The sequence below is a fragment of the Sinocyclocheilus anshuiensis genome, unplaced genomic scaffold (genome assembly GCF_001515605.1).
Source record: "Sinocyclocheilus anshuiensis isolate Anshui unplaced genomic scaffold, SAMN03320099.WGS_v1.1 scaffold344, whole genome shotgun sequence".
Taxonomy (NCBI): Eukaryota; Metazoa; Chordata; class Actinopteri; order Cypriniformes; family Cyprinidae; genus Sinocyclocheilus; species Sinocyclocheilus anshuiensis.
The window spans coordinates 474,311-480,193 of NW_015557066.1; the positions used below are offsets into that span (position 1 = coordinate 474,311).

At 43.7% G+C, this 5,883-nt stretch overlaps 1 pseudogene; it reads right to left on the reverse strand.

Annotated features, from left to right (window-relative positions):
* LOC107676632 (transient receptor potential cation channel subfamily V member 1-like) overlaps nt 1-5,883 on the reverse strand; it is a 22,193-nt pseudogene continuing 16,310 nt past the window's right edge.

Here is a 5,883-nt window from a genome sequence, read left to right on the forward strand (position 1 = left end):
TATAAATAAAAGGTATTATTATTATTATTATTATTATTATTATTATTAAAGGGTCATTCTCATTATCTAGCACATTTTTACGTCACCAATATATGTCTCAACTCTTTCTTTATTTCTTTATTTATTTATTTTTCAAGTTTTAACCAGTAAAAACTTGTAACCATGTAATTTTTCCTACACCAGTTGGACTGAAAGGGAATTGTAAAATACATTGCAATAGATTACAGATTATAAAGGCATCATTATACGGAGCTAGAGGCCTCAGCTAGAGGACTCAGCTCCTGTACATCTCTGCGTTGTGGTCTCTGTGTCCAACGTTTACTGAACGTTTGCAGGAGTCCACGCCGGCTGGGCTCTGCAACCAATACAAATTATATGATGTAAGATTAAAATAACACACACACACACACATTTAACACTGACTACCTCTCTGAAGTTTAGTCGGGGAAGGTACAGGCATGCATTTCCCAGGATCCTCGGTAACTACACCCAGGTTTCTGTTCCATTGGTTCCAGTTGACTTCCTCCACACTGAAAGAAAGAGGACCCATGCTTCAATTATTGCTCATGGTTTCACTTAAGTGTGTTTGACAGTAAACACAGATCAATACAGGGTAAGTGTGCATTATTATGTATAATGTTTGTGTTTGCATGCTAATATCCTCTTTTCAAAATGAATCATCCATTTTTAAATAGGAGACAAATGCAGACTTTAGATCTTGTGGTTTCGGGTGGAAGCCAGCAGGGTCACCTGAAACACCAGCGTCGATCAGGCTCCTGCTCCCCGCCTAGATCCTTCTCTTCCCCGGAGCGCAGCCTTGTCTTCAGACAGTGGGGAAGAATCCACTCCATGTCCAAGGTGGTGATTGCACGCTGTGAATAACAATGAATAACAAACAAAAATGGCAAACCATTACAGCCATTTTGCCCACTGAATCATTTAAAGGATTTACATTGTATGTTTATTGCAGAAATGGGTAGACAGCTTTAACTTTGCCTTTGATTTCACCTGTAGTTTCCAGATGCTGGTGCTCTCTACAGACATCTCCTCCACTCTTTGATTCATCAGAGCGATCAGCATGTTCAGCATCAAAATGTAAGTCATCACTATATACAGAATTAGTAACACATAGAAGACCTCTATATACTGATACTGATCTGTGAACTCCAGATCTCCCATGCCAATCGTAAACTTGAACATCTCCAGAGTGGTGTAGTAGATGCTCTTGAATGAGGGCTTCGTACAGTGTCCTTCAGAACTAGATTGTTCACTAATAGATCCCTCATCAAGGAGAGTTACCACGGCTGTTGAGTAAGAAACAAATTATTAACACACACTCATTCAAACAATTGGGATTGGTAAGATTTCTTAATGTTTCTGAAAGAAGTCTCTTATGCTCACCAAGGCTGCATTTATTTGGTCAAACAGCAAAACACTAATACTGTGAAATATTGTGACAATTTAAAATAACTTTTAAGTAATAAGTTTCTATGTTAATATATTTTAAAATGTAATTTATTGCTGTGATGGCAAAGCTGAGTTCCCTTTCAAGGGAACTTCGAACTGCGTCCTCTAGGGGTCGCTATGGGGGATGCCTCGTCGTGACCCGTGTCTGAAGCATACATTTAAAAAAACACATCAACAACACGTTGGCCGGCGACAGCCCATGACATCACTACTGGTGCGACTATAGTATAAATAGGCGCCGGGAGAGCACATCATCCTCTTCTTCGTCTTCACTGACCATTTTGTTTGACGCGTGTATTTCCGTGGTAAGAGCGATCTTTATTCCTTCATTATGGCGAGCACTAGCAAGTCGTCTGATCCAGGGGCCAGTGCTCTGCTGAGTTCGACCCAGGAAGAGCAGGAGATGTCTGAGGAGGGCAAAGAAGCTGAGCCTTCCCAATCCTGCTGCCCTGCGTATGATGAGTTTTTGGAAGTTATGGATCGCGCCACAGCAAGGCTTGACTTGCCGTGGAAGCGGGCCAAGAAAGTGACATAGCAAGGTCATCTCGATGAGCGCTATCTTTCTGGCCGTAACCTTCCAGCTCAGGTGAGCCTTCCTTTCTTTCTGATCTCCATACAGAGATCGAGAAGGAATGGAAGAAGCCGTTTTCCTCACGCATCCATCGATTCCAGCATACGAGTTATGCCAGCATGGAGGCGATGCGCGAAAATGGCTGAGAAGATGTCCCCCGTAGAAGAGACGCTGGCTAGCTATCTCTCTATAGTGAGACATCCTCTCTTAAGACTCCCTTGACCATCTAAGCCCCTTCAGGATACATCTCGCTTGAATGGCAGGGCATACGCAGCAGCAGGTCAGGCTGTCGCTTCGTTGCACACGATGGCGGTGCTCCACGAAGGTCCAGGTCTGAGCCTGAACAATACAGGGGTCCTGGTCCATCTCGGTCTGAGGATCAGAGACGGGCACAGGGGGCTAGTGTCGCGGCTCGCGCTCCTCCCCCGCCTGCAGGTAGGGGTAGGAGGAATCGCGGGTCAAAGGGAGGTAGGCAAGACCTAAGGGATGTGATCCAGACAAGGTGTCAGTGCTTTTGTCCAGATCAGAGTGATACCTCAGTATCTACTCATTTCCTTCGGGGGTCTTACATCTATGTGTCTCTGTTGACATGCTTTCTTTCGAGCGTTTGAATTCTCTCCCTTGCTGAAGAGTTGGATTCCTCGCTCCGTGGGCTGTTCTCATGGTAGTGTTTAGCAGTGCTCCCCTTTATCAAAGGGTTGCCTATGAGCACGCTACTCCTTTCTGAATTTGGAGTTCTCCTCTCACGTTAGAGTTGAGTTCTCTGTTTTTCCCAGAGCACCTGGAACCGGCAACATCAGGCGCTGCTAGCCATTCCAGCATTGGAACATGCTGTAGGTCGAGTCCCCCTCTCGATTGAGAACTGGGTGTGTTGCTCCCTCAGCTAAGTAAATTACTGCTATCTGTTCCAGCATTGGAACATGCTGCAGGTCGAGCCCCCCTCTCGATTGAGAACTGGGTGTGTTGCTTCCTCAGCTAAGTAAATTACTGATAGCTGTTCCAGCATTGGAACATGGTGTAGGTCTAGCCCCCTCTCGATTGAGAGCTGGGTGTTTGCTCCCTCAGCAAGAGATTTACTGCTAGCCACTCCAGCATTATACCTTAGATCGAGTTGATGACTTCTCAAACATAGTGTTTTGGGATGCACCATTTCCATCTATGGGCTGCTCTTCAGAGTGCCACGAGGGCCCCTTAGAATGGTATTTTTTTAAATCCATGGTAAGTGTGCACGTGAAGTCTTTGTACACTTTCTAAAATCCACATTGTGGTAAGTTCGCACGCTAGTACTCTGCGTTCTTTTCTAATAACCTGTATGGTAAGAGCTACGCACAGCAGCCTCGTGCTCTTTCTGAGTGGTTTAAAACCCTTTCGGGTATGTAGCCTAGGCCTTTGGCTGTAGGGGATAATGTCCCTGACAGCCATCTTAATGTCCCAGGGGCAACTCCCATGGCTATGGTAGAGTTGGTACTTAGTGCTCGCCATGGTTTTCTGGCATGCACTCCCCTCAGCATGGTGGCGTGGGTATACCGTTCCCCATAACGACCCCTAGAGGACGCAGTTCGAAGTTCCCTTGAAAGGGAACGTCTCAGGTTACGTATGTAACCATGGTTCCCTGAGTAGGGAACGAGACACTGCGTCCTCTAGGTTTCCTTCAGACGAAGAAGTGGATGATGTGTTCTCCCGTTGCCTATTTATACTATAGTCGCACCGTTAGTGACGTCATGGGCTGTCGCCGGCCAACGTGTTGTTGGTGTTTTTTGAATGTATGCTTCAGACACGGGTCAAGCCAAGGCGTTCCCCATAGCGACCCCTAGAGGACACAGTGTATCGTTCCCTTCTCAGGGAACCATGGTTACATACGTAACCTGAGACGTTTTCGTTGAAATTGTTATTTTGTCAAACATGTTAGTATAACAGTGGTATACCCACAGCTAATATTCCTTCAAATTTTGAGCAATGAAGACGACGAGGCGTCCCCCATAGTGACCCCTAGAGGACGCAGTGTCTCGTTCCCTACTCAGGGAACCATGGCTACATTTGTAACCTGAGACATTTTCAGTGTCACGTGATCCTTCAGAAATCATTCTAATATGATGATTTGGTGCTCAGATAAACATTTATTATTGTCGATGTTGAATACAGTTGTGCAGCTTAATATTTTTGTGGAAACTGTAATATTTGTGATATTTTTAAGTTATAATATTATAAATTATAATAAATTTGGAGCATTTCAGCTTGTTTGCAATCTGAAGGTAAATAAAAGAACTGTTGATTGAATAAGTACAGCGTTGTCTTTACTGAAGAAACACTATATTTATAAAGGCTAATGTTTTTTTGTATTTGAGGAGCAGAGAAGAGTGTCTTAGTCCAGCATTTGTTGTCGAGTCACAGCCAAATAGCTTGTGTGAAGAGCTGAATATTTTATAATATGATATTTTGGCCAAATAACAGACAAAACTGAGCGCCAACATAGTAACAGAAAACTGTATAACCTGCAAGTTCATGAAAACCTAAATGCGATGCATGCACTGCCTTTGATGTGGCGATAATGTCAGGAAAAAGCATTCGCTGGTCAAAAACTTCGTATTTGAACTTGATTTTGGTGAAATGTTAATAATATAATGACACATGCAACGAACGCAAATAAACGTAGCCTATCTGTAGGCCTATACATTTATATGGTAACACTATACAATAAGATTTCATTAGTTAATGTTAGCTAATGTATTAACTAACATGAGCATACAATGAACAATACATTACAGTATTAATCTTTGTTAATGCTAGTTAATGAAAATACAGTCGTTCATTGATCGTTAAATGAATTATTATTATTATTATTATTATTTATTATTATTATTTCTGCAGTTTAGCGCCATCTGCTGTCAGAGAGTGAAAGTGCGTTTTCATCCAGCCTCTACATAAACCATGGACTTCCTCTTTCTCGCTGTGGAGTATTGTAAGCGCATATCGCTACCCTAGCTGATAGCTACTTTACGGAGCCTGCTCTAGTTTACCTAGTCATTGTCATAGTCTTGCCTTGCCTGCTTTCCTGTGTTCGGATTCTTGCCTGAGTATTTTGGATTACCCTTTCATCTTGTCTTTGGATTATGTTTGCACCTTGCCTGGACTATTGCTCGTGTTCCTCGGATTGCCCCTCTTGTTAAACCCTCTGGATTACGTTCACCATTGATCGACCCACGCCTGTTTAACGGATTACTCGTGTCTTGCCTGTGCCATATCTGTTTGCTGGTGTTCGACCCTGCCTGTTTCTGACCATGTCTTCTAATAAAGCTTTGCAAATGGATCCGCACATCTCACGTCTCGTTCACCCGTAACATAATACTCGGCCACACAAGGATCCAGCGGCTTCTCGAATGGACATTGGCCAGGTATGGATACGGCAAGAATATTGTTAGTTAATATTGTCCACACAATCGCTGGAAGGCTATATTCAAGAGTATTTAGCCATCGCTCATTATTCAGATCTGCCGGACTGTGTACTGTTAGACTTTTTTTGTGAGGGTATCAATGAACCTTTAAAGACACGATTAATCCGTGAGGGTCCCCGTTCTTCTCTAAGTGATTTTATGGATTATGCTCTGTTGTCTGTTGGTTCAGCGTTCACTGTGGGTATCGCGGAAGAACGCGACCCCGCACTCACTCATGTATTGGCCCCTGCACTAGAGCAGGCTCACAAAATGGTGGCGACAGCGGAGCCTGATCGCAAAATGGCGGACACAACAGTGCCCCGTTATGTCACAACTGCTAATCCTGAATCAAGTCAAGTCACAGCTGATCTTCATGAGTCAAGTCAAGTCACAGTTGATCTTCCTGAGTCCAGT